Source organism: Crocuta crocuta, unplaced genomic scaffold, assembly GCF_008692635.1.
Source record: "Crocuta crocuta isolate KB4526 unplaced genomic scaffold, BGI_CrCroc_1.0 scaffold95, whole genome shotgun sequence".
Classification (NCBI taxonomy): Eukaryota; Metazoa; Chordata; class Mammalia; order Carnivora; family Hyaenidae; genus Crocuta; species Crocuta crocuta.
The window spans coordinates 2,183,266-2,192,313 of NW_027530971.1; the positions used below are offsets into that span (position 1 = coordinate 2,183,266).

The window sequence follows — 9,048 nt, forward strand, 5'->3', positions numbered from 1 at the left end:
ACAGACAAGTGTTGTTACCCAAAGCCCCAGCATCAGCAATAGTGCCCAGAGATGACCACTGAGGGGCTTTTCAGTTGGTGGACATGGACTATATAAGCCAGAGAGAAAGAATCTGAGATCAGTTTTATAGGCTCCTTCAGTTTGGGACAAGAGCCAGAAATATTTGGTTATTGCCCACACTGAGTTCCATGATACCTATTAATGCAAGTAAGACTTGAGGAAACTTGAGATAAATTTGAGGATCTCATTAGGATTGCAGTGATTATACATTCTCCTTCAAAAATCGAGCCCGAGACAAGGGCTTGTGTAGAGCAGTTTATTTGGGAAATGATCCAGGAAAGTAGGCCAAGAGGAAATGGCAATAAGGAGTATATTATCCAGCTGGTCACTGCTGTGTTACTAGGGCTTGACCTGCTAAGACCTTTTAAGGAGTCGTCTATAATATGCCTCAATTATCCACCAGCTCTCATCCCCCATTAGAAAAGGGATGCCCCATTGGGCTTTAACTCCCTTGCCCTTTTAGGTTGTGCATGCCTGAGTGGGTCTCCACAGCCATCTCACAGCACAGCACTAAGGAAGTCCCAGGGCAGGAGGACGTGATGCAGATGAAGTAAGGCGCTGTCAGAATACGTTTGTACAAAGCTAGCTGCTACAGCAGGAGCTGGAGTAAAATGTGGGCTGAGAAGATGTGAGGATGGAAAGTGGTTCACACCAAGTGTCTGATATTGTACAGCCCTTGCACTGCTCACATCCACTCTGCCCCACATTAAATCCCATTCAGCAGGCAGCCTTCAAAGTGGGGAGACTTCCACAGTCTCCACAAAGGACTTAATATAGGAAACTTCCTGGAAAAAGCTATAGTCCCTACTGTTGTAACTGATGTTGCAGGAAGGGGTCTGATAGAGTCCATCTGCTACCAGGGGCCGGCTCATACTTTCCCCGTACCTTCGTAAGAAAGGGAAATTATCAAGTATGTGAATTGCAACTCAATCTCAAATAATAGACAAGTGACCCCAAATGGTTTAAACTGAAAAAGTTAACTTATTCACTCATATAACCAAGCAGTCCAGGAGTAGATATGGATTCAGATGGGGCGTGAGGCAAAATGTATGTGGTACTGTTGCCATGGAGGAGAAGGGCAGGGGGGAACTAGGTGTCTGTTTCACCAATATTTAAAATGTTTGTCAATATGATAAATGAAAAAAAATTATTTGCATTTCCCTAACCAATGCTGGTCTAGTGGTTGAAGTGGGATTTGAATACAAGCCAGTTAACCAAAATGCATATTCTTTTCCCAATACCCTACACTATATCTTTCATATCAGCTTCATTTGTAATCCTGAACTAGAAAAAGGCAAGAAAGAAATAAAATACTGTCTATCATATCTGTGAAGATGATTAAAGATTTAGAAACTTTACCTGGGGAAACTTAATGGAAATGGGAACTGTTTTTCTTAAGGCTAAGTTTATAAAGGCTATGAAATAATGCAACGTATTAAGAACTTTTAAGGGTTTAACCATTGCCTTTTATTGAATGAAAATCGTGAAAAGATTCAGACCCACTGGCAGAAGAGCAAAGGGACCGAATTGGAGCCAGAAGGAATCTATGTAGTCACAACAATTACAACTCTCAGTAGACAATGTACACCACAGGTGGGGTGCCTGGGTGGCTCAGTCAGTTAAGCATCCAACTTCAGCTCAGGTCATGATCTCACGGTTCATGGGTTCAAGCCCTGCATCAGGCTCTGTGCTGACAGCTCGGAGCCTGGAACCTGCTTCAGATTCTGTGTCTCTCTCACTCTCTGCCCTCCCCACCTCAATCTCTGTCTCTCTCTCTCTGTCTCAAAAATAAATAAACATTTATTTTTTTTTTTTTAATTTTTTTTAATGTTTTTTATCTATTTCTAGGAGAGAGAGAGAGACAGCGTGAGCAGGGGAGGGTCAGAGAGAGAGGGAGCTACAGACTCTGAAATAGGCTCCAGGCTCTGAGCTGGCAGTCAGCACAGAGCCCGACGCGGGGCTCGAACCCACGAACCGCGAGATCATGACCTAAGCGAAAGTCGGACGCTTAACCGACTAAGCCACCCAGGCGCCCCACAAAAATAAATAAACATTTAAAAAGAAAAAAGAAAAGAAAATGTACACCACAGGGACAGGTGTCACAGATGGGCAAGTTGTTTGTTTACCCTCAAGATCCCAGTTCCTGTGGTCCTGATGGACCTATGAATAATGATGCCACCCTCCTCCCAACTCAATAGTGGTCACGTTGACCAATAACTAATCAACATGCTTACTTCTCGGCTCACGGTGGATGGCTCCAAGATGAACAAGTTATATAAGCAGAGCTGGGATGAGGAAACATATATCTAAGAGTATTTAAATATAAATACCTAGGTCACCAAAAAAAAAAAAAAAAGATGGGAAAGAAAGAGAAAGGCAGAAAACAAAATAGAAGTATATGAGTTAACACGTGGTTTTGCAGTGAATAATAAAATAGGATATGCAATACTGCACATTCTTTTGCTAGTCCAGCAATGCAAGTCTGAGTGGAGTCCTCCCTAGGGCTTTGCCACTAGAGTAATCAAAATATCTCTTTTCCATTAGTGTTGATAACGTGGCACCTGAAGCCAGCAGAATCCCTAAATTTCCAAGTCACGTGAGCCAACAAATTTCCTATTTTGCCTGAGCTGATTTGTTCAGATTTCTGTTTTCTAACAAGAAGTCCTTAACCAATATATTAGCTCACTCTCAATTCTACTGGGGCTCCTTCTGAATCTATTTATATGACATGCCCTGTCTGCAAAAGGAAGGTGGCCAGTTGCCTCCTCTCAAGATGGGTCCCCTCTCACCAGAGATCCACAATGAGTATAATGGAAAAAGAATGCAGGGTGAGTGTGATTCTCACTTCAGATTCTGGGAAGTGCACTCATTGCTCCCACATTCCTTAAATAAGATTCCAGAACATGTAGGTAGGAGGCATTTAAGTGATTTACAGTGTGTAACAGATAAAGCTATAATCCTTCCTCTTTTGTTGCATGAGAAATGAAAAGTTGATTCCTTCTTACAATCATTCACACAAACTAGATTCTGGACCAAGTTGTCAGCCGCTGTGTGATCAGCCAAAGCACTGGGCTTTTTAAACAGTCCTTTCTAACCCTCGTCCAGTAGAGCCCATTTATCAATCGGGATGTGAGCTGGAAGCAAGTCTGTGATGAATAAAGACCAACTGCAGCCAAATTTCTGACAGCCTTTGTAACTTGGGGCTTCAAGGGAATAGAAAACGGAGCTGAACTGAGTCTCTGACTCTCAGGTGTTTGGGGTCCATGGAGAAGGGGAGTAACATCAAGACACAGTAAGAATGGCCACCATTTGTGGAGCTGCTTCTACATGCCAGGCGTGCTGCACGTTTTATCCCACTCGATCCCCGCCAGTCTGCTGTGAAGGAGGTATTTTTAATCCACAGATATTCACATGAAGACACTGAGGCTCACAGAAATCAAGGTCTGCCCAAGGTTGCATAACAGTAAATGGAGGATCCAGAGGTCAAGCTCAGTTCCAGCTTATGTCCACTTGTGTCCAACAAGTGCTGGACACTTGTCCTGTGTGCTGGTCAAAAGCCTGTATTTTCCCCACACCATTACATGGCCAACCATGATAGTGTTCACTAAACAGCTTTGTATTTAAGGCATTCCTTCAAGAACTAGACTTCTAGGGCACCTGGGTAGCTCAGTCAGTTAAGCATCTGACATCAGCTCAGGTCATGATCTCGCAGTTTGTGAGTTTGGGTCCCACATTGGGCTCCGTGTTGATGGCTCAGAACCTGGAGCTTACCTTGGATTCTGTTTCTCCCTCTCTCTGCCCCTGCCCTGCTGATGCGCTCTCTCTCTCTCTCAAAAATAAACATTAAAAAATTAAAAAAAAAAAAAAAAAGAACTAGACTTCTAGGTAAGCCCTCTGAAGGAATCAAACCACACCCACAATTGTTACAGTATTGATTGGTCTTCTAAAAGAATGCTCTTCTGGAAAAATTGTTTACTACCTTGAAATGTCATCTTATAAAATCTCAGTTCAAAGGCTGTGTACGTCCCAGTAAATAGACAGCTTTTTTTTTTTTTTTGCCACTGGCTTCATAAGCACATTACTGTCACTCACAAGAAATGGCATCTTGATCTATAGTAAATCACATCATACACTCATTTTGTATTCCAGCTCTTGCCGTAATTATATGTATACTTAACTGAAAAGTTTAGATGGCTGAGATGGAATCAGTTTATTAATTTTACAGTGTCCACAGATTTCCCCTCTCCCCTAATCTGCCAAAGAGATCTTGTAATTAATTACTTGCCCAGTCTTTCTCCTTAGGACATATGAGAAAATAAGAGTCCCTGTAATTATTTTGTACTTATTTGTGCCTCTATAAACCTGACTCTACTCCAAGACAAACCCGCCTGGGAAATAGCTTCTAGAGAGCTGCACGATAACACCTATGAAAAGTTAGCAGTACACCAGGTACAGAAAGCAAGTGCGTCTGGTGGCTGGCAAGGTGGGATGATTCCTGGAGCCAGACTGTCCCTGAAGAGCTCTTCACAGCACCATTGGGGGATTACATGAAACAATACACATGAAAATTCTTTCTGAACTAGGAACACTGGGCAAATGTGAGCTGTTACAACCAGCCGGTGTGCGCAACGGAGATTACCTTTTGCCAAGGGTAAGCATTTTGGTTTATATAACACTTTTCTTTCCAGGAGCCCTAAGCCCTTGTGAATACTATCCTAAGAAATATCATTTGAAATAAAATGCACATGAACAAACAGAATCTAGCAAATGAAGGCATCACTGATGATGAAACGATGAAGATCTTCAATGAGAACATCAACATTTTGGCATGCCAACACTCAAGGATGTCGCCACTATAGTCACAACACCTTCTGAGGGGGAAATCAATTCTCAACATGACTATTTCCCATCAGGGCTGTTTGGGTGAGCAGGGAGGAAGAGGGGTATTGAAGTGGAAAACATTTTTAAAATATGAATTTTATTCCCATAGCGGTACATGAGAAAACTCAAATATAACTCCACAACTCTTTCAAGAGTTTCCTTTTTGTTTTCCGATGGTAAAGAGAGGGAGAGAAAATAAGCTGTCATTATCAGAATGATCAAACGCAGAGAGAAGAGAGGCAGAGGTAAGTAAAACACCAATTACAGTGCTGCCAATCTGCGTGAGTTGGGCCCCTTCCAAACAATAGTGCAAATGGATCTGAAGACACGGGGAAGGGGACGGAGGGGGTAGGGAAGAGAGAGCTGCCAAAATACAGGCCAGGGAGGAGGGAGGCGGGCAGAAATCGCCCCCTGGTGCTCTGGCAGCAGTTCAATCAGGCAGAGCCCTTTACATTCCCATGCACCAATTCCATTGTGTGTGTTCACTTGCAGATTTGGCTTCTGGCTTACTCTCTTTGTTTGAGTAGCTAGGCATGAAAAAGAATCATCCGCAACCAGAGCTCAACTTAATTCCCAATTCCTCTCTGGAAACTATCTGTTGGCATCGTGAAATGTTCTGAGTAAAAGGCCATGCTTTGGCTAGTCAAAAGAGGAATTTCAGACCTTCCATCGGGGTCTTTGTGGATACAGCTAATTCCTGGAAACTGACAGAGGAGTCTGTACCTCTGGAATAATTTGTGTTGCCCTAGCACCTCACTGTTCTTGCCAATGACAAACAGGAACCCCTGACAATTTTTCCTCTCTCCTGGCAAATGGGATGATGGCACAGCTGTTTTCTCTCTATAAAAAGACAGTCACTCCTCTGTCCCTCCAGCTTATAACAAAAGGTCAACTTATGTTAGCGACTGAACAACCACAAAGAAACACAAAAGAAATTCACCAAGAGAGACTCTAAGATTTCTAATCATTTTATCCACGTCCCAGCACCTGAGTGTGGTGCTCACCAGGTTTTGAATGAATGGATGAACAGAAATTTGGATTAAATATTGTATTATCTGCTGTTTTCAGACGTCTTCACACGGTGAATTTTTTTTCCAAACTTATTTATTCATGGCACCATTTTTCTAAGGACATCCCTTGAACACATTAGATTATAAAATTTTTTTAAGTTTAAATGTTTTGCTTATTTATTTTTTAAGTTTACATCCAAGTTAGTTAGCATATAGTGCAATAATTGATTTCAGGAGTAGAATCCAGTGACTTATCCACGCAGGGTAATTCTAACTCCTGCCCTTTTTTCCTTCTGGGTTAGGGAAGCTAACTTATCATATTATAACTGCTCTGATTTGTATCAAGTCCCTGTTTGGTTCAAGACACATTCAGAAGTGCTCTGAGAGACATAATAAAAACTGGAAAAAAGAGTAAGTGAATGGACTTCTGGTAAACATGAAAGATTATGCGAATTTGCCTTTCCCTTCCCAAACTCTTCTAAAATACAATAAAACTTAAGAGGAAAAGGAAAACATGAACACACAAGAAAATAAACAAGGAGATGACAGCAGATTATTAACAGTCACAGTATTTTGGGAATGGAAATCCAAGGAAAGGAAGGAAAGGGAGCCCTGGAGGTGGAGTCAACCAGAAGCAAACCAGTTCATGCTCAGAATCCCCAGCGTCAAGGGAACTGAGGAAGCCAGGTGCCTCCAATGGCAGAAATGCTGAATGGGTTTGAAAACAGGACAATCCATTACAAGCTAACTAGAAGACTGGGACCTGTGCTCAGGTGATCAATTAAGTTTAGTTCAGTAAATCTGGAATTCATTTAATTAGAGGATGAAGTTAAAGTCATAATTAAATGTTCAACCCCAGAAGTGACAGATACCACTCCTGCACATAATTCGAAGGCCAGAACTCATCACATAGCCCCACTCAACCACAAAGAAGGCAGGACGTGTCATCCTACTGTGTGTCTGCAAAGGGAAGAGTGTTAACATCAGAGCCACATGAATGACTAGCCCAGTGCCCAGGACAGAATTTGCATATATGTTACTCCAGAGATGCAAGAACTAAGAGTCAGCATGGAAAGGAGGAGGACCAAGAAAGCAGGAGTCATGGATGACCAGGAGGAGCCTGCTTCAGATCCTGTGTCTCCCTCTCTCTCTCTGCCCTTCCCCACTCACACTGTCTCTCTCTCAAAAATAAACACTAAAGAATTTTTTAAAGAAATAAAACAATTGTTTACAAGACTAGGAAGTGTGCAATTTGGTAAAAATCTAAGTTAAGGTATTTGATGGTGGAATGAAAATACCAAAACTGAATATGTGTCAGAAGCCCAATGAGATACTAGATTTTTCTATTTCTAAAAATAAGCATGCTGGAGTTATTAAAGAAATTACAATAGGACCAAATTACATATTGCATGACAATATGATAAATTACAACATTATAATATGATGGAATACAATTCAGTCACCAAAACCAGATTGGAGAGTATTCAATAGCACAGAAAAAAGATGGCCTCAATATAATGTACCGATGGAAAACAGCAGGGTTTTAAAATATGTTCACATTCTCCTATGTTCATTACAGCATCATTTATAATAGCCAAATTATGGAAACAACCAAGTGTCCAAATTATGTAAAAAACCCAAGTGCCCATCGATAGATATATGTATAAAGAAGAGGTGACATACAGAAATACATATACATGTATATACACATTATATATATACATGCACATATTATATATATATAATATATATAATGGAATATTACACAGCTATAAAAAGAATGAAATCCTGCCATTTGTAACAACATGGATGGATCTAGAGGGTATAATGCCAAGTGAAATAAGTCAGAGAAAGAAAACATATTATGTCACTCATATGTGGAATTTAAGAAACAAAACAAAGGGGTGATTCCGGAAGAAACTACAGTGCAGCATGAACATGGGGAAGCAAAAGAAAGCAAGAAAGTATGTGCCATGAAGTGAATGCTTAGTCTCCAAGATCAGAGGCTTAAAGAGAAGGATAGATTGAAACCTAAAAAGAAAGAAAAGAAAGATCCCAGCGGACTCAAGGAAAGAGAAGTCCCCCAACATCCTGCTTATTCTTCCAATACAACACACAGCTGGGCCCACCTTACCACATCTTGGTTGATACCAACTTTATCAACTTTTCCATTAGAGCCAAACTTGATTTAGAACAATCAATGATGGACTGTCTGTATGCCAAGTGTATCCCTTGTATAACTGACTGTGTAATGGCTGAAACTGAGAAATTGGGCAAAAGTATCGAGTGGCTCTAAGGATTGCCAAAGGACCCAAGATTTGAACAATTACCATGCACACACAAAGGAACTTATGCAGATGACTGTTTAGTACAGAGAGTAACTCAGCACAACTGTTACATTGTGGCCACAGTTGACAAGGGCCAGATCCCTGGAGTTCCCATCATGTACATTTCTAACCATAGGTAGACATTGAGCATATGCCAGATGATTATGGAGCCCCTCGGTTCTAACACTCTAAAGATATAGGTCCTGTGCCTTCCTTTACCAACTTTTTCTGTTGCCAGTTCATACAGCAATACACTGTAGCATGTATTATTCTTCTTACCCATTTGCTCTGTTATGAGCGGAGTATGGTTAAATACACTCATGTTTTGATGTTGTTTTGAAATTGAAAAAAACAAAACAAAACAAAACAAAGGGGGCAAAAGGAACAAACCAAAAATCAGAATCACTATAGAAAACAAACAGATGGTTACCTGAGGGGAGGCAGGTGGAGGGATGGGTGAAATGGGAGATGGGGCACACTTACCATGATGAGCCCTGAGTAATGTATACAATTGTTGAAATTACTGTATTGCACACTTGAAACTAATATAACATCGTATGTTAACTACACTGGAATTAAAATAAATAATAAAATGTGTGCACTCTTATACCAAGTTTGAAAAATAAAAAAGACTGGAAGATCTAAAAAATGATTATGGAAGAGCTGATTTTTATTTTCTTCTTTATACTTTCCTGTGATTTTCAAATTTTTCTATAATGAACTTAGAATTCTTTTAGATAACGTAAATTACTCTTATAGAGAAGCGTGCT

General features: G+C 40.7%; 1 pseudogene; it reads left to right on the forward strand.

Annotated features, from left to right (window-relative positions):
- Positions 1-7,889: 7,889 nt before the first annotated feature.
- LOC144236285 (rRNA-processing protein FCF1 homolog pseudogene) lies at positions 7,890-8,462 on the forward strand (annotated as a pseudogene).
- Positions 8,463-9,048: the final 586 nt, after the last annotated feature.